The 20,395-nt window shown below is 45.2% G+C and overlaps 1 protein-coding gene and 1 long non-coding RNA gene across 7 annotated transcripts in view; one reads left to right on the forward strand and one right to left on the reverse strand.

Moving 5' to 3' along the window:
- LOC144332828 (uncharacterized) overlaps positions 1-11,372 on the forward strand; it is a 64,058-nt gene extending 52,686 nt beyond the window's left edge. The window contains exon 3 of the long non-coding RNA XR_013400976.1: positions 11,270-11,372. This is a non-coding gene — a long non-coding RNA (uncharacterized LOC144332828). The remainder of the gene's footprint in view (positions 1-11,269) is intronic.
- The window catches only part of VDR (vitamin D receptor), a 105,656-nt gene that overhangs the window by 82,382 nt on the left and 2,879 nt on the right, over positions 1-20,395 (reverse strand). The gene's annotated exons all lie outside the window — the stretch shown is intronic.

The raw sequence follows: 20,395 nt of genomic DNA on the forward strand, positions 1-20,395 counted from the left end.
CTCTGTCCTGTCATCCAAGGCTAAAGCTCTCCATGTTTCATGTGAACTCCTGGTCGCCTTCTCTTGTGGGAATCTTGCCCACTCACAAGCACCCAAGTCTTCTTATTGCTCTGCTGTTTGTGTTCTTTTCATCTCAAGACAAGAAAAAAATTCAGTTCAGAAGTCTACATCCAGACCTAGGATAAAAAGATTCCTTTTCCCTTCATCACCTTCAAATTCAACAAGTTAAGTATCAACGTTTTGCCTCCACATTTTTGGAAGTATAAGATAATAATGAAGATCTATGATTCTGGACTCAAACTGACCTAGGTTTAAATCTCAGGCCTGCCAATTAACAACTATAGAACTTGAGCTAGTTATTAAACCACTTGAATCCCCAACTTTACCTCTGTATAATAGAGATAATATTTTTCTACCTCATAGAGGTGTCATAAAGATTAAATTAATTAATGCACAAAAAGCACCTAGAAGGTTGCCTGAAATACGGAAAGCACTCAATACGTTAGTTACTACTTTTTAAAATCTTAATTATTACAAATTTGCTTCAGGAGTTGAGTTATCTCTCATAGTGAAATGATTTCTTGTTAACTTTCCTAGCCTGAAATGGTCCTTCACCCAGATTCCTACCCTCATACTGTCACTTCCACTGGTTTGAATAAAAAATGAGAGTCTAGGAAGTTAACCTAAAATCTACCCAGGCAGATGAGAAGCCCTTCCACATCCTGAAAGGCTGCGGAAGGGTCAGAATTTTCGATACCCTTTTTCAGTGATTCCTCACAGTCCCACGTTCTTCTGCTAGTCCTGAGGGTCTTCCCAATTGCTTATTTCAATTCCTTTTAGGAGGCCCATCCCTGTTCACTTAGGTCCTTCAGTGAGCATAAGGAATGACTGGCCTTTATCTTTAACTCCATGATAATGGCTGAAAACTTTCAGTCTCCCCTGCTCTTCTTTTACCCACACAGAGGACTCTTAATTTGTTTGTCCTCCTTCCTCTTTTTCTGTCATTCAGCCATAGTGACTTGCGAACTTATGTAATAAAAAAAGCCAACAGTCAAGAAGCAAATTGGCATTAAAATATTTAAAACTTATGAAAACAGTTATCTACATAAATAGCCTTTTATAAAGTTTTAAAATAACCTTTGACCCACCCAGGCATGTTTTGTGATTCAGAATTTAAAAAATCAAAAAAAAAAAAAAAAAAAAAAAGAAAGAAAGAAAGAAAGAAAAGACAATACTCTCCCATCTGCTAGATGAAGTCTGCAATTTAGCTTCAGAGCTTGACTCCGTTAGAGCACAAATTCCTTCAAGAGGATACGAACATTTGGAGAGGGATAATACTGCTGACTCTGGTTTGGCAAACTGTGTTCCACAGCATACTAGCTCTATGGGATGTTAATAAATACTTCCATAACAGAAATAAAGTTACATGATCAAAAAGATTGGGAAATTTTATTATAGAGAAAGTAAATACCTTGCGGTAGCCCACAAAGTCCTGTTTGATCTCACCCCTTCCTACCTCTCAGGTCTCACCAAACATGCAAAAGTTTACTTGAGCTTCAGCACCTTTGCATATGCCAGTCCCTCCACCTGGGATGCTCTTCCCAGATCTTCACATAACTGGCCTCCTCTTGTCATTCAGGTTTCTGCTCAGATGTCACATCCCAGAGAGGGTCTTTCCTGCCCACTCCATCTAAGGTAGACACCCTTACCATATCACTCTTTATGGCAGTCTTTAACACTATTTGAAACTATGAGTTGTAATTGTGCATTATCTGCTCTTCCAATTTAAATTAAAAACCATATAGATCTCATTTATTGCCATCGGTCTGGTGTCTAGAATAACCCCGGCACACTGTAAGAACTCTGTAAATATTTGAAAGAATGGATGAACCAATATTAAGTAGATTTCTTCAATACAGGACTTCTCAGGGTCTTCCATGAGCAAATCTGTATCGGAACACTTCAAGCAAGAGACATAGTGTGTGGGGTTTTCCAAACCTATTGGAAGTATACCTTGAAGCATCAAGTGGGAAATTTTTCCATTGCTCATACTTTTGGAGACACTGCTTTAGGTTTTATACATGACTTTGTACCTAAATGAATTTTAGATTCTGCCTGAAAGCTAGTTTAGAGAATAAGAGAGTTGGGAGGACTCATGAGGCTATAAACAGAGCAAAGATGTATAGATAATGAGACTGGGAATGGAAAAGATCCTGGAAGTAAGTAGTCATAAGTAGATGGAGAATTTTGCCCAAGATTGCCCCAATATCTAGATGAGTAGATCTCTCTTGGGATATGTCTCTGAGGCTGGGCACAGTGGCTCACACCTGTAACCCCAGGACTTTGGGAGGCCAAGGCAGGTGGGTTGCTTGAACCCAGGAGTTCGAGACCAGCCTGGACAATATAGTGGGATCCCATCTCTACAAAAAATACAGAAATTAGCCGGGCATGGTGGTGCCTGTACTCCCAGCTACCCAGGAGGCTGAGGTAGGAGGATCACTTGAGCCCAAGGGGTGGAGGCTGCAGTGAGTTGTGTTCACACCACTGTACTCCAGCCTGGACAACAGAGCAAGACCCTGTCTCAAAAAAAAAAAAAAAAGATATGTCTTTGAATTAAGGTCTTTCTCAGTCCAGTTGTACCTAGCATTAGACCCATTTGCTTCTGCTGAAGTTTTATTTATAAACAGAAAACTTATCACCCTCAACAGGGACTGAAATCAGGACAGACTGAGAATGTGCTGAGGAGATTTTTGCGTCCACTTTATCTTCTGTGGGGGAGATACTGATATGCCTTTGCAAATATGTCTTTTTAAATGTCTTAACTGCTTTTACCTGGGCAGGAGAAAGGTGAACTGGGAATCGAGAAAGGCTCATGGGCTGGAGGGAGAGGAAGCTGCTATCTTGGGGGAGTTAAAATAACATTTCGTCTTTGTCTTGGATGAACTGTAAACAGGTTCAATACTTTAATTTGCTTGAAAAATAGCTTTTCTAAATGCTTCTAAATTGACTTAATAGTTCAGAGGAGAGAACATGATCTTTGCGGAAATAAGCCTCCAATTAAACCATGTACTAGCTGCAGAGGTATTATGATTGAGTTTAAAATGCAGGCACGATACATTTTTTTTTTTTTAAAGAAAAAGATGTAAGAAACTATCAACACTGATGGGCTTTAGAGAGAGAAACATGGGTCAGGTGAGGGATGTGTTGAGGGAGATTTTTACTTTTCATCTCATCTTTCTGTTTCACTTGGCTTTTTACCATATACACATATTACTTTTTAAAAAATGTTGATGCATGAAAAGAATGTACTTCCCTATCTAGGTCACCCATCTCCATTTTCGTACCTGGATCTGGGGTAGGAAGAAGCAGAAACTGGAAACATGAGAAAAGAACCAGCAAGGGTCAGCTCAGAACTCCTCCAAGAGGGGCTGCACATGGGGCCCAGCTGGGCCACTTGATTGGTGCTACTTGCCTTATCTGAAGGAGTGCGTCTAGCCATGCCTTATTACTAAAGAAAGAGAAGGATTGTATTAATAGGATCATTGCCCCGACTCCTCAGTTGATGGCATAAAGGCAAGAAATCTAACAACCTATCATCAAAATGTATGATTTTTCCAAATAGAAAAGGGTTGGACTCTTCTCATCCCCCTCAAAACCTTGGTGCTAAACTCAGGGATCTCGCCTGGTTCATATCTGCCTGAAACTGAAAACATTCCCATACCTCCAGAATTTGTCCTTCATGGCCTGTCCTATTGTCATCTGCCCTGTGAGAGAAGGAATGACCACTGGGCTTACCTATTGAGGACAAACCTCTTGAATTGGCTCTTTTGAATTGATCATGCACTTTGCTGGGAAACAAAGTTATAAAACATTAGTTCTTGGGAGTAGTACTGCCTCTGAGAGTGGTAAGCAATAAGTGCCAAGTCTGAAACTTTTTCAAATCAAGTTTGAAGAGGAAGAAAGAGGAGAAGGAGGAGGAGGAGGAGGAGGAAGCAGCTTAAGAAAATGGATTGAGGCCAGGTGCAGTGGTTCACGCCTGTAATCCCAGCACTTTGGGAGGCCGAGGCAGGTAATCACCTGAGGTGAGGAGTTCAAGACCAGCCTGGCTAACATGGTGAAAGATTGCCTGTATCCACTAAATAAAAAAAAATTAGCCTGGCATGGGGGCGGGTGCCTGTAATCACAGGTACTTGGGAGGCTGAGGCAGGAGAATTGCTTGAACTCGGGAGGCAGAGGTTACAGTGAGCTGAGATCGCACCATTGCACTCCAGCTTGAGTGACAGAGAGAGACTCTGTCAAAAAGAAAGAAAGAAAGGAGAGAGAGAGAGAGAGAAAGACAGAAAGAAAGAAAGAGAGAGAGAAAGAAAGAAAGAAAGAAAGAAAGAAAGAAAGAAAGAAAGAAAGAAAGAAAGAAAGAAAGAAAGAGGCCGGGTGCAGTGGCTCACGCCTGTAATCCCAGCACTTTGGGAGGCCGAGGCGGGCGAATCACAAGGTCAGGAGATCGAGACCACGGTGAAACCCCGTCTCTACTAAAAATACAAAAAATTAGCCGGGCGCGGTGGCGGGCACCTGTAGTCCCAGCTACTCAGGAGGCTGAGGCAGGAGAATGGCGTGAACCCAGGAGGCGGAGCTTGCAGTGAGCCGAGATCGCGCCACTGCACTCCAGCCTGGGCGACAGAGCGAGACTCTGTCTCAAAAAAAAAAAAAAAAAAAAAGAAAGAAAGAAAGAAAGGAAGGAAGAAAGAAAGAGGGAGGGAGGGAAGGAGGGAGGGAGGGAGGGAAGGAAGGAAGGAAGGAAGGAAGGAAGGAAGGAAGGAAGGAAGGAAGGAAGGAAAGAAGGAAGGAAGGAAGGAAAGAGAAAATGGATTGACCTCAAGTACCCTCAATATCTTTACAGAAATGTGACCCTTCAAACCAGATGACCTTTCAGGTCCTTATCATTATGTCTTGGGTCTCGGTAGCCTCTTTCTCTTCCCTTCCTTCCTTGACTCCTTCCTTGACTCCTTCATTCCTTCCCTCCCTCCCTCCTTCCTTCCTTTCTTTCAATAGATGTTTATTGAATACCTACTAAGTGATGGGCATTGGTGCAATAGAAGATACAAAGATGAGAAACATACAGTTCCTACTCTCAAATACCTCATTAATACATCATAAGAGGTCTAGTCAAGAGTCAGTGAAGCTCTAGGAGAGCTGTTAATTCTGAGTGAAGAGACCAAGAAGGCTTCATGGAGGGGTTAACATTTGAACTAAGGAGAGAAAGTGAGATAAGTAGATTTTAGGATGGCCCCATGACCTTCACCCCATGGTCTAACTCCCATGATTATATGGCAAATGGACATTATCCAGGTGGGTCTTATCTAATCACATGAGCCCTGTGAAAGCAGGCATTGTATCTGGCTGGTGATAGAAGAATAAGTGAGAGACTTGAGGCATGAGAAGGGCTTGATATACCATTGCTGATTTGAAGATGGAGGAACCACAGGAGAAGCAATGCGGATGGCTTTACAGACTCGAGGGAGACCCCAGTGACAGCCAGCCAAGAAACAAGAACCTCAGTCCTGCAGCCACTGGAACTGAATTCTGCCAACAGCCTGAATGAACTTGGAAGCAGATTCTTCCCCACAGCCTCCAGAAAGAGCCTACCCAGGCGACATGAATTTTGGCCTTATGAGACTCCAAACAGATAACCTAGCGGGGGCCACCTGGACTTCTGGCCTACAGAGCAGTGACTTAATACATGGATGCTATTTATCATTAGGCTGTGGTACTTATTATATAGCACTAGAAAACAAATGCAAACGGTTTTCTATTCAGAGGGAAGAGCATGAGCATGACGATATGGAGCACTCAGAGACTTTAGGGGAGAGCAAGGGGCTCAGTATCTTCAGGCATATCAGTGTATTAGTGGGAAAGGAGTGGCATAGAGAGTCTACAAAGCTGTTTGAGTCAGAGTGGGAAGTCATTTATTTTCATGTGTGTTAGGGAGTTTGGGCTTTATCCTTGAGCACCATGTTCTACCTCCCCTTCCCCTTGGAAGCTACATCACCTCCTGCCTGGCATGGAAATATCATCTGTCTTTCTTTTCTCTTTTTTTCATTTCTGTTTTTATCTATCTGTATCATCTTGCCCTTCACTATTTGCACTTTTCCCCTTGAGGTAAGAGAATCCCCAGGAGCCCTGCCTGCCAATGTGGCGAGACAGCTATGGTGGGAAGACAGCTGTGCAGTCATGGCAAAGGCAATGTCCTCCTGCCCAAGTCCACCAGCATCCACCACCAGCTCTCCTCTCCACAGAGGGACTGGCTGATGAGGACAGAGAGTGGAATCGACGTCTACAAATGGGAGGAATGGAGTGGACCAGAGCCTGGATGTTTCATTTAGACAGCAATGGTAGTGAAGCTCTGAGCACTGACACAAGGATCCCAGTGGTCATGCAAGTGCTATCTGTTTGGAAAATGAAGGAGGTGAGATGTATCCATCAAGGCCCTAACAGAAAATACAATTCACCCCAGAGGGGTCAAATGAAGAAACCTTGAAGAAAAGTCAATTGACAGAGGCATAGTCAAGGTTAAGGGAATGACAATGGACTGTAGGAATGTCAGGAAATCATTACCACCTTGATCTCAATGGCCCAAGAGATGAAGAAAGAAATAGCAACCAGAGCCCAGAGAGAGCTGGAACCATGGAGAATGGGACGCCTGGCAGGAACTGCAGTCACTGCACAGAGACTTGGCCCTGGAGCAAGGAGAAGGAGGAAGGAATACTTGGCCTCCCTTTTCTCTGGCCCTTGGATCCCCTGAAAGTGCCTCCCCTGCTGGACCCCATCCGAAGCCATTCAGTGAGGGAGTCCATGGAGGCATAGTCCAGAGAGCCAGCCTTCTGGGACACAGAACAGAACAGAGAAAGATGAGAATGGATCTGAGTGGGAGGTGGGAGTGAGGAACACAGAATAACCGGAGGTAAGGGAACCAACAGGCTCATTGGCCTTGCCATGATGTTGACTTTGCCATGACCTGGGCCATGTATGAACTCAACCAAGACCACTTTTGATGCTGGCACCATTGCTATGGCTATACCCTTGCCAGTGGTACCCAAAAAAGGAATGATCTGAAAGAGGAAAGGCTCCCACGACAGCGAAGCTCATATCTTGGCCCTTTATATTTAGGGACCCTCTGTGAGTACAGCCACCTCCCATAACAGGAGAAGGTTTGGAGGAATAAATGAGGGTATCATATGTCATTGTGGGAGCCTCTGGCCAAGGGACATTAGGGGCTTCCCAGAGATCGGAGTCTGAACTATTTAGGATCTACATGTTCAGAGTGGTGGGAAACCATGCTTGGAATTGTGGGCTGGACTGACTATTTCTGCCAGGTCTGTAAGCCTGTGTTTTGGAGGGAGAAGGGCAGCAAAGAAATCACAAAAGGGAAGGATGTGGTTAAGCCCTTCTTTAAGAGCACAGCTTGTTATCTTTGGGGTCAAGAAAATTATAGGGGATTGATAAATTTACTAGAACAGCAAGAATCACACTGGGTTTTTTTCCAGCTTTAAATAAGGACATTCTTTTCCCAAAATATCTTCCTTAGGCTTAGAAGGATCCTAGGAAAGGTTCTGACCAACCCAGACGTAGTCCAGAGAGCCAGCCTCCTGGGACACAGAACAGGACAGAGAAAGGTGAGAATGGATCTGAGAGGGAGATGGGAGTGAGGAACACAGAATAACCTGAGGTAAGGGAACCAAGAGGCTCATTGGCCTAGGCATGATGTTGACTTTGCTATGACCTGGGTCACATATGGACACTTAAAAATTAATTTTGGTGAAGAGCTGCAGTTAGTGCTATTAGGGCAGATGGAGCCCTTCAGTGACCCAAATCCTGCTACAGACACCACGAGGCTTCCTTGTCCAACTCGGACAACCCCCTGCCTCCTCTCAACCTTTTGGCTCTAAAAGGTTACGTATTATCTCTCATCTCTTGCTCAACTCCAGAGCTGGCCTCAGCCACTGGGCTCACTGAGGTGGTGTTTCTCCAGCCCTGTGGGGCATTAAGGACCAGGTCTATGACTGGGGGCAGAGATGAGGCAGACTGGAGTCCTCAATAAAGAGCCAGAGGACGTGTTAGCCGCAAAAGGAGTACATATCCTATGGCGAAAGTGCAGCCTCTGCTTCCTGCAGATAATTCTGTGTGGCCTGGCCCAGGACAATGGGACCTCTCCTTCAACCTCAAACAGCTGGTTCAGGGCACTTCTTCCCAGGAACTCAACTTGTTTACCCTGTGGCCCAAATTCTCTCTTGAGCCCAAAGAAACCCCCGCAATAGAAGTCTGGCCCCAAACTTTCACAATCAGACCCTCTTCATTGGGTCTCCAGACACAGGGACACTAGACCAAGATGGGATTGGGAGGCCCAGGTCAGCGTGGCCAGCAGGGAGCGGGGGAGCTGAGCCCAAGACCATGCTGCCCTGTGGCCTCTGCAGCCTGCCTGAGACCACAGGCGAGACGCACACATAGGCATCATTGCCCAGGCCAACCACTTCCTCCATGGCTCCCCAGGGCTCTCAGACCTTTGAGCTTGGCACAAAGCCTGCAGCGAGACCTCTGGACCCGTTAGTGAAGGCAGGAGAGGTGGGTAGGGGCCTGGGGCCTGAATGACGATGGGTAGCCATCATCAGAGCCTCCCAGGTTTGATGTCCAAAGACAAACCAAGGGCCAGATGTGACTTAGCGTTTATTAGTATCATTGTCAGCAAGACAAAGCACTGTCTACAGGCGACCAAAAGCTGAGGATCTCTGCCCAGCATCAACCCCTCCATCCTTGCCCTAGCCCCTAACTCCAAGCCCCAAGGTGTTCCCTGGAGCAGATTCTGCCTCCTGGAGGCGCCAGGTGCAGGAGCTTTCCCTATCAACAAGCCAGCTTTCAGTTTCCTAAACCCCCTTCATTAGGTTCAGGTCTGCCCACTCACCCCCAGCCCAAGCCCAATTACAATCTCACCTGCCATGGTGGTAATCAGTAATTGTGCCAATTACTCTAACCACTGGGTGCTGAGGAGGAAGAGACCCACCCACACACTGCTGCTGAGATGCTTTCTTCCAGAGCTCTGTTTGCCTACTCTGAGTGGGACTGATATCTAGGTGCTCTCTGAGAACTCAGTGTACCTTCTGCTCCCGACAACTTGCCTTTCCATCCCCACCAGAGGAGATAGGGCCCAAGGCAAGTCAAGGGGGGACAGAAAGCACTTCCACATCTCCAAGATGCTGCAGACAAACCTCGAGTCTGTTCTCAGCTGAGCAAGTGGGTAACACAAGGGTGATGTCTGCACAGAGTTCATCAGGAGATTTGGGTTTGTGTTCTAGGTGCCTGGGGAAAACCTGAGATCCAGGGGGATAAAAGGATCCTGGAATCAAGACGCATGCCACTCTGTGCTGTGGGCTGCTGCCCCCCACCTGGAGTTCTTGTTGCCCTGCTCCCAGGGCCAAGAATGCTATCCTTATCTGGTTCTGTCCATCCCGGCCAGCCTTAACCAGGTAGTGCTAGGTGGCTTGGTTATACCGCAGCGTGCTTGGGGATGATCCAAAGTGAAGGAGGACATTACCAAGTGAAAAGATGCCCCAGTTCCCGTTTTAGGTGAGAAGGCTAAAGAGTTCCTGCTCCAGGTAACAGCACATGTGGAAGCTTTGGTCTCAGCTTAAGCAGTGGAAAGTGCTGTACAGATGCGCCCACCCACACCAGTACTGCCTTTTACCCTATCCTTGAGTACTGAAAACTAGGATGATTGGCCACAGAGCAATGTTTAGGGTATCATTTTCAGTCAATGATTTGTGAACATGTATTTTTAATGAGGTTGTCTGGTTCCTACGCACAGGTTATAGTTTCTGAGAACCCTCTTGTTATCAAGTAAATCTGATCCTTTCCATCATTTCTCACCAACAGAAAGGCATGGAATGGAAAGGAAGGAATGGAAACCAACCACAGTCCCAAGGAGAGTCTCTGATGAGCTGGTCTTTGGAGTCTAACAGTTCAGTGGTGGTTGAGTGATGGTGATGGCCCTAATGATACTAAAAAGTCCCCTTCATTACACCCTTCAAATCACTCCCACATGCAGGCTCTGTCACTCCTGTTTCCCTGGGTCCCTGCACTTCACCTGGCATCTGATTAGGCCCTAAGAGAGCTCTTGCTGGGCTAACAGGTAGTACAGCATTGAGAACAGGTGTGTGCTCTTCTGTTCCCAAGGTCTCTCAGGCCTCTGTTGATGTAGCTGTATTGCACTCCCTGCACACTCCTCAGGTGCTACACGAACGCCAAGGCCCTTGCCTCCTACCATTCAGGGCTTTCAGCCTCAATCTTCCCCAGACCACAGATTCTTATGCCTCCTCCACAGTTTCAAGCTCCTAAGCCACTAAGGTGGGAATGTGAGAAGCGATATCACCTCCCCAGTCAAGTCCAAGCTTACTCTTCTGAGGTCCAAGTTCAGGTTGGTTGGGAAGAGAGCTGGAGACTCTAAACGCAACCCTGCTATGGGCAGGAAACATAGGACTCACAACGGAGTAACTATGGTGCTGCTTGAATCTCTCCCACTCATGCCATTAGCTCACCTGATCAGGGTATCTACCTACACTTCACCTTTCCCCACTTACTACACCTTTCCCCACTTACCTACTCCCCAAACAAAATTATTTGCTTTTCTGACTTCAAAGAAAAGCAGAGACATTCCTGCCAATGAGACTCTTCAAAGCAAATTCCTCCCTACCCAGTTATACTGAAGCCAGCATAGGAATCTGCACACGTGTGTGTATGTTTGCCTGTGCATGCAAAGAGGGAGGGTTGTGGAGGAAACTATGGGATGGGAGAAACCACAGCAACTCAGGGAGAAGAGGACAGAGGAAGATTCAGGTGGACAAAGCCTGGGAGAACAAAGGGTTGGCTCAGACTTATAGATGCCAAGAGGGCTCACTTTTGCTTACTGAACTGAGTGGGGTTCAGTAACCAGTTGGGTGTTGACTACTGAACTGAGTCAACTCTTTTGTCCATCCCTCCCACATGCTGAAGGACATGGACACCCCAAGTAAATTATCCTCCTATGGCCGTGCGCAGTGGCCCATGCCTGTAATCCCAACACTTTGGGAGGCCAAGGTGGGCAGATCGCTTGAGGCCAGGAGTTCAAGACCAGCCTGGTCAACACAGTGAAACCCCATCTCTACTAAAATTACAAAAATTAGCCAGGCATGGCAGTAATCCCAGCTACTCGGGAGGCTAAGGTACGAGAATCGCTTGAACCCAGAAGGCGGAGGTTGCAGTGAGCCGAGATCATGCCACTGTACTTCAGCCTGGGCAATGGAGCAAGACTCTGTCTCAAAAAAAAAAAAAAAAAAAAAAAAAAAAAAAATTCCTCCTTCGGATTGTGTGAGCCAAGCAGTGGGCGATAGAAGTACCTGGGACACGTCCAGGGCTAATAGATGCTGGTGGCATACTGGATGACTGCACTTGAAGTGGAAGAGAACGGTAAAATAAGCGCAAGATGAGGTCAGTTCCAAGGCCAGGGAATTTGACAATTCCCAGGCAATTCTCTCAGGAGAATTATGGGAGAATAATTCATGTTCATTTTCCTGGGAATGGCAATGACATCTTCAGTTCCTCTGGATACTTCCGGCTTAAAACCCAGGCATACTAAGAGAGTCACTGTGTGTATAACGTATCTGCTAAAGGATAGAGATTTTCAGACTGGATTTAAAAAGTCCATCTATTTTGTTCACAATCCGTAACAACACAAAAATGTTTTTTGCGGAAATGATATTTTAAAAAAGGTTGCTGTAGCAATATTAATATCAGAACAAACAGAGTCTAAAGCAAAACAAACAAAAAAACGCCCCACAAGCATTATAGGGATAAAGAAGATCATTACTTAAAGATATTATATCAGGAAGATACAATAAGACTAAATCTGCATGCATTTAGCAATATAGGCTTGAAATATATTAAGCAAAAATTGAGATAATTACAAGGAGAAATTAACAAATACACGGAGTAGGAGATTTCTATTCATCATTTTAGAAATAAGAAGCTTAAGAAGCTAAAAATCGAAGAAGAATAGAAATAATTTGAACAAAACTTATTAAGTCCTGAGTTGTTAGATGTATATAGAATCTTACTCCCCAAAATGGACAAGACACACTTTTTTTAAGGACAGATGACAAAATATTTATAAAAGTAAATCCTAAAGCACTTCTCAAAAAACACCCAAAAAAGTTTATATGTTCTGTGACCATAATACAGTGAAATAAAAATTCAATTTCAAGAAGATAAAGTATTTATTTGGAAAACTTCTAGTGCTCCCCTAAATGATTTAAACCAAAGAAATATAATTATGGTTACAAAATTGTTACAACCAAATAATAATGAAAACAATACACATCAAAATTTGTGGATGCGTGAAAATAGTGGTTTTTTTAAATTTTGAGATGGAGTCTCGCTGTGTCACCCAGGCTGGAGTGCAGTGGTGCAATCTCAGCTCACTGCAACCTCTGCCTCCCAGGTTCAAGCAATTCTCCTGCCTCAGCCTCCCAAGTAGCTGGGACTACAGGCACGCATCACCATGTCCAGCTAATTTGTTGTATTTTTACTAGAGATAGGGTTTCATTGTATTAGCCAGGATGGTCTGGATCTCCTGACCACGTGATCTGCCCGCCTCGGCCTCCCAAAGTGCTGGGATCACAGGCATGAGCCACCACGCCAGGCTGAAAATAGTTTTTATAGGAAAATGTATGGTTTTAAATGTGATTAGAAAATAGGATTGAATGTTAGTGAGCTACATATTCAATTCAAAAACTGAGAACGTTCAAAGACAGTAGAAAGAAACAAAAAAGCAAAACAATGAATCAGGAAACAATAATGACAAACTCGAAAGTTGGGTTCTGAGAGAATTAATAAACCTGACAAACTTAAAAAAAGCAAAAAGCAAGATTTATCTAGGAAGGAAAAGGAATGAAAGAGGGGCAGAAAGAGCCTCAAAGGCAAGTAGAGGTACTATTTTTCTGTTTTGTTTTTTGAGATCGGATCTTGCTTTGTCACCCAGGCTGGAGTGCAGTGGTGTAATCATGGCTTGCTGTAACCTCAACCTCCTGGGCTCAGTCAATGATCCTGCCTCAGCCTCCCGAGTAGCTGGGATCACAGGCACATGCCACCACATCCGGCTAATTTTTAAATTTTTTGTAGAGACAGAGTCTCACTATGCTGCCTAGCTGATCTCAAATTCCTGTGCTCAAGCAATTCTCCTGCCTTGGTCTCCCAAAGTGCTGGGATTATAGGCGTAACCCACTGTGCCTGGCCTAGAGGTACTGTTGATATGATAAAAGCCTAGAGGATATTATGTCCGTAGAAGGCAAGTCCCCCTCTCCCTTTCCTGTTGGCAATGTGGTGCCCATGTCTTAATTATCTTTGTATCTTCAAAGGTTGGCAGCCTGGTACATAATAGGTATTCAGTGGGATTGGTGTATGGAATCAAATCCCCTTCTTGAGTAGGTTGTCTATGGCCCCAATATTGGAGTGAACAGAGAGTCAAGAATTAAATGCTGCTATTTGTTACTGACGTTAAGAAAAGAACAAAAGTTGGCTGGGCGCGGTGGCTCACACCTGTAATCCCAGGACTTTGGGAAGCTGAGGCGGGTGGATCATCTGAGGTCAGGAGTTCCAGACCAGCCTGGCCAATATGGCAAAACTCCATCTCTACCAACAATACAAAGAAAAGAATTAGCTGGGCATGGTGGCACACACACCTGTAATCCCAGCTACTAGAGAGGCTGTGACATGAGAATCGCTCGAACCCAGGAGGCTTGAACCCAGGAGGCAGAAGTTGCAGTGAGCCGAGGTCTCACTACTGAACTCTAGCTTGGGTGACAGATTGAGACTCTGTCTCAAAAAAAGAAAAGGACCAAAGTTTAAGAAAACTTGAAAAATAATAATCAGAGCAAATCAAAATTATCTTTATAATAATACTCTCATTTACTTAGATGAAATTCGCTTGAACAAGAAAGGAAGGGGTAGTGTTATAGCTGCCAGGGAGGGTGTTCAGTGCCAGGACACACAGGTCCCACATATGAGTTTCAGCTGCCATGACTATCACATGCAGGAAGCAGATCAATCATGGTAGCTGTGCCCAAGCATCTTCACGGCTAAGAAAGTCGGACCTGCCAGATTCTCACATCAGTCTACAAAATCAAAGGACTTAATCTTGGCTTTCACAGATACACTCATACGGGTCAGGAGCAAGATCAGGAACACAGCAAAGTTTGAGCGTTTCTGGCTGCAAATGGAAAATGGTAAGGCATACAGAGCCAGGACACTGAAGACTAGGATCTCCAAAAATGTGACCCTTTCCAGGCACCTAGCCCTGAGCCATTCCCTTGTGGTTCTGACTGCCATCTTGACTTTGTACCCTGTGGAGAGTTCACCCCAAGTCTTATCAGGCATTGCTAACTCGGTGTGAATCCATATATCAGATGATTTCCTGACATGAGCATCTGATGGGGGCAGGTTGGGTGGAGTGAGCTGAGGGCACAGGGGCAGGAAGGCATGAAGGCATTGGCTGCCTGAGGGAAAAAACTGGCAGGGAAAACTGCCTAATGTAGAGTCCCACCCAGGGCCAGCCCTGAGCATGTGGTCAGCTGAAGGGAGAGCCCACAAGCAGGAATGCATTCTGGATGCCCCAGCACAGCTGGAAGCCATGTGGCCTCTCTGGGTCAGGGCCAGGAGCACAAGCAGACTAGCAATCAGAGAGTGGAGGGAGAGACACATAGCATCTGGCTCAGTAAATAACAGCTTCCAGAGAAACAGCTTCACGTGAGTGCACCATGGAACGGATGCAAGGTTATGAGCTGCTATCACTCCATCAGCCCCACTCGCCATGTCAGCAGCACCCAGCCACCAGGAGGCTTTGACGGCAAAGCCCAGCAACCTCAAAACAATCCTAACAAACATTTGTAAGGCACTTTTTGATATAAAGTTCTTTCAAATGCGTTATCTCCCTTGAGTCTCACAACATCCTCTGGAATGTATGTATTTAAGACTTTTTTATTTTATTTTATTTTAATTTTTTATTTTATTTTGCAAAAGAGGAAATTGAGGCTCAGCAAAGATAAGAAACTAGGGACAGGCCTGGGACTTCTAACTCCAGACCTAATATGTTTCATGCCTTTGCTTTTCAATGTGTGATCCACAGACCAGCAGCATTGGCTCACCCTAGAAGCTTGTTAGAAATACGGAATTGCAAACCTGGACCTCATGAATCAGAGCCTACATTTCAACAAGATCCCCTGGCAATTCGCATTTTACGTGCACATGAAAGCCTGAGAAGCATTGTTTCTACCAAATCAGACCACTCCTCATAAGTACCGGATGATCTGCCTGGGTCATACACTCTTAGGGCATCTTAGCATTTTAGAGCTGGAAGGCAATTCTCAAAAGCTCTTAGGCCCACCCTGTCATAGGACAAATAATGACACTGACACATTTGCAAAACAATTCCCTAGCAGAACAAAGGTAAAACCCCAAATCTCTCTTTTGACTCAAAAGGCTTCCATTGTAACTGTTCTCTTCCTATTTCTTTGTCTTTATTTTCACATTTGTTGCTTTATATTTGGGATTGTGTTTATTTTTTTCTTTCTGTAACTGGCGGGCCAGTTATGTACAATTTAGGCTAATAGTAAATTTCATTGCATTTTCTGAGCACGCATTAATAGAGAATGAAACAATAAACAAGAACAGAAGCAATAATGGCCTTTTCTAGCATGACCTCCTTTTTAGGGTCAGTCACATGATAGGTAGCTGCAGAAAACCAGCCTAGTATGAAAGAGCAGTCCTAGATAATCTGGGACAATCACGGAGTTGCTTACAAATATACATTAGATGTAATAATATGTGGAGAGATCTACTTAATAATAACGTGCGGAGAGATACCTATGTATCTGCAAGGATTTAGGCCACCTGATTAAAAGTGCACCTGGCGAGCACAAGTGCAGGACTTTGGCACTTTTCTGGTTAACTTGCTAAATATAGATGGCCAAACCAGATCATTCAGGCCAGTGGTGATTTTTGAACCTAAATATTCTGGTTTGGCTGTTTTCATTTGTAAAATTAACCTGATACTCGCCAAATCACAGCTTCATTCATGCTCTATGAAGAGAAAAGTAACGCTCATGTGAGTGTGAACGCACATGTGATTTAATATGTGTATTTACATGTAACTCAGCTTTGTTGAAATGAGATAATACGTACTCAGACATTCATCCCAGAAATGGTGTGAAATCCGGGTATCTAATCCTAATATCTCTAGGAATGTTTGAGGTGGGAATGGAGTTGGGCTTATGTTTCTTTCAGTCACTTCTGGCTCTAAGTTCCTGCTTGTATGGAATTTTATCTCTTTTCTTAATGTCTTACCTCTTGTGGACATTTCCACCTCCACCTCCATTGATTCAAACATGTAATTCAGCCCCTATTTCTTAATTTCTCTAAGATGTTACCACAAAGACCAGGCGGTGCCTACTGCATGTGAGCTACTGTAGAACTGAAAGTAACTGAGGGGCAGTTCTTTGCTGCATAACAGAATCAGTCATAATGTTGATTACTATAATCTTTGTCCTTAAAAGTCTTTCAGCTCTTTCCCCTCCCCATATTCCCACCATGGGGAATTGTATTCTACTTGGACTCAAGCCTCCTACCATGTTGTGGCTCCTTCCTCTCCAGTCTCCTTCTAAACTAACCATCCCTCACCCACAAATTCCTATGTTGGTTATCTCTGTCTCAGTCAAAGCTCACTCCATGCAAAGACTGCCTTCCACAACCCAAATGGCCCATCGTGGTGTTTGTTCAACAAAGTGCTTGAGGAAGAATTTTCCCTGTCAGTGACAGAGGCTCCTTTCCCAACACACCAACACCTTGTGTTACAGACAGCAGTCCGTGTGCTAGTGTGTACATGTGAATGTATGTGCAAGCATGGGTGAGAGCATATGTATGTACAAGTGTGTGTATGTGTGACTGTGTGTGTGCACGTGTGACTGTGTGTGTGCACATACAGGGAGAGCCCTAAGAACTAGATCAAATGTTATTGGGAAAAGGCACAAAGTAGATGTTTAGACTCACTCGTTAGGTGTTGGATCCAGAGCTAGGAAATCCCACATGTCAGTCTTATGAGGGTCCCAAGGAGAGGATTCTTTATACCCAAACTGTATCTGCTAATTGTGAAATGACATAGAGATAATGCAAAAGAAAATAAAGAGATAGAGCCACGGGGAACTGGAAAGACAGAAAAAGAATTCATTGAACAGCAAGTTCCAAGGTCATCTTGATTCTCAGAGACCTGGGCTACAGTGACTTGCCACACATGCCACTGGGAGGGACAAAGTTAGGTAGGAGTTTCTACTTCTTGGGCATGGAAGACCGTGGGGAGGGGGAGCAAGGTGAGCTATATAGCCTCTCCCTCCCCAGAGATCTCTGAGGCCCAAGATAGTCCACCAGTAAAAATGGAGCCAGGTCCTGGCCTTCCTGGAGGGAGAAGGAGGGCAAGGATGAGCTCTCAAAGCCAAACCTAGTTTAAGAGATTTCCAAGCAAAGGAACATGAGCCCAGCTGCAACCCCAGAGTTAGAAGGATTGGCTTCTTGAAGGTTCGGGGAACAGGATGGGGTTAGCTTTATTTATTTATTTGTTTGTTTGTTTGTTTGTTTATTTATTTATTTACTTATTTTGAGACAGATTCTTGCTCTGTCACCAGGCAGGAGTGGAGTGGCACAATTACGACTCACTGCAGTCTCAACCAGCTGGGCTCAAGAAATCCTCACGCCTTAGCCTCCCAAATAACTGAGACTACGGGCAGCACTCCCCAACATGCCTGACTACTTTTTTTTTTTAATGTTTTGTCGAGACGGGGTCTCCCTCCATTGCCCAGGCTGGTCTCAAATTCATGGGATTAAATGATCCTCCTGCCTCGCCGTCTCAAAATGCTGGGATTACAAGTGCAAATCACTGCACCTGATGGAGTTAGCATTTCACCAGCTCCTTCTCTCACACTGCTTATGTTCCCCAGGGTTTAGAGCCTCCAGAGGAGTGAGGGCTGTAGACAATATGTTCAATGTCACACGTGTTACATGGAGATGTAGGCAAGACCAGAACGTCAGTGGACATGTGCTAATGGCCTTCCCTATTGTACGTCCAGGCAGCCCTGCTGGGCCCCAGCATAAAGAGGCCCTTGAAGCCTGTGCTCTGCCCTTGTTGCAGGGCAGCACTGCCAAGCCCAGGAGAATCCTCCCTCTACTTACCTCCTGCAGCCCCACTAGATCCTGACCTGGCTTGAAGAGCCATGCCTCTCCAAGTGGGATGAGTTCTTCAAGGAACGAGAAACGGAGACTGCATCCCAGCTCCATCCCTGACTTCTTGTGTAACCTTTGCTAAGTTGCAGAATCACCTGAGCACCCATTTCCTTGTTTAGGGAATGGCAGTAATAATGACTACTTTGTGGGGTTGTTTTAGGATGAAATAGAGGGTACCTGACTTTGGTTTGGGGGACAGTGGAACCGGTTATGGCTTCCTCCAGGGCCACATCATGTTGCCCAGTGCTCAAGCCCTAAGCACTTGAGGGCAGGGACAAGTCTCACTTATGTCTGTGCCCTCGGTACCTGGCACAATGCCCAGCTCATTCTATGGTATCCAATATGCATGTGTTGAGCTAAATTTGGCAAGTCAGAAGGTCATGGAGAAGGAAGCATCTGACAGGTTCTGTCTGTCACCTTCAAAGGGCAAGGACCTGAGTCCCCACCCCCACCCCAGGACCCACCTCCCCCCAGCCCCACCCAGCTCTCAGCGTCTCTCAGCGCTTCCTCTTCCCCTCATTTCTCTCTTGGACCAAGGATCACCCTGGGAGTGTCCCATACGGGTGTGCTGTGATGATGTGCCCTGCTCTTGCCCGATTAGCTTCCACAACTGCTCCACCTGAACCCAGGGCTCTGCACACTCCCTGGGCCCCATTACTCCATCAGGCCTGGACCCCCTCCCACCACACCCTCCTCACTCACCTAGTCTCCAGATAAAATATAGGATGCCCAATTAAATTTGAATGTCAGATGTACCTATACTAAAAGAAATTATTGTTTATCTGAAATTAAAATGTAACCGGTATCCTGTAGTTTTATTTGCGAAGTCTGGAAAGGCTACTTAGGCAGTGCCTTTCTACCAACCACAGTCTTCCCTTCCTCCATACCTGTCTTCCAGTCCCACCAGATCCTAAATGACCTTAGCAGCTGGGACCATTCACTAATTTATTCATTCACTCATCCAACACATTTTTATTGCACACCTACCAAGCGCCAAGCCATCTGCTAAGCATTGGGGTTACAATGACGGAAACATCAGACGTAGCCCCTGCCCTGTGGAGTTCACATTCTGGAGTGAACAGCAAAGGTGAAAGTGAAGAAACAAATAAATACAATTACTACTAAGTACAATCCATGCTATTATGAAAAGAAACTAAATAGAGGACTGAAATAGAAATTAGAAGAGGAGGGCTGGTTTGGACAGGGCAGTGAGGAAAACTTCTCTGCAGAGATGACACACAGGTGGATGTGAAGAATGAAAATGGGGCCAGTTCAGTGTGTGTGTGTGTGTGTGTGTGTGTGTGTGTGTGCGCGCGCGCACGCTGGGGAAGGATGGGATTCTAGGCCGTACGGTAGGGAAAGAAGTTCGACTAGTGGGAAATGAAAGACTCAAGCACCTGGCCAATGATAAAGGGTGTAAGATAAGACTGGGAAAATGGGAAAAGTGCAGAATTACTCAGGGCCTCACAGGCTATGGTAACATTCCAAACACACACACATGCATGTGCACATGTGCACACACACAGCACATAGGCATGGGCACACTGAAAGCTTCAGGAGAAAAGAGATCATGAACTGAATGCTATTAAAATACAGTTCTGGTTGGTTGGTTGGTTGGTTGTTTGAGACAGGGTCTTACTCTGTCACCCAGGCTGGAGTGCAGCGGTGCAATCTCAGCTCACTGCAGCTTGGACCTCTCAGGCTTAAGTGATCCACCCACCTCAGCCTCCTGAATAGCTGAGACGACAGGCGCACGCTACCACACCTGGCTGATTTTTTTTTTTTTTTTAAATAAGTGAGGTCAAGCTATGTTGCCCAAGCTGGTCTGAAAGTCCTGGCCTCAAGTGATCTTCCCCAAAAGACAATTCTTCATACTTTCTGGAAATTGAAATGGAGGAGCTGAGGGTTGGCAGCAGGCAGGCCAGTCATGAGGCCACTGTGGAGTCCAGGTAAGAGAGGATGGTGGCTTAGAAAAACCAGGGCTATGGTGGCCATTGAGATGAATGGTGGAAAAGCAAGTGCATTTTGTGTGGGATCTGGTGGACTGGAC

The sequence above is a fragment of the Macaca mulatta genome, chromosome 11, assembly GCF_049350105.2.
Source record: "Macaca mulatta isolate MMU2019108-1 chromosome 11, T2T-MMU8v2.0, whole genome shotgun sequence".
In the NCBI taxonomy this organism is placed as follows: Eukaryota; Metazoa; Chordata; class Mammalia; order Primates; family Cercopithecidae; genus Macaca; species Macaca mulatta.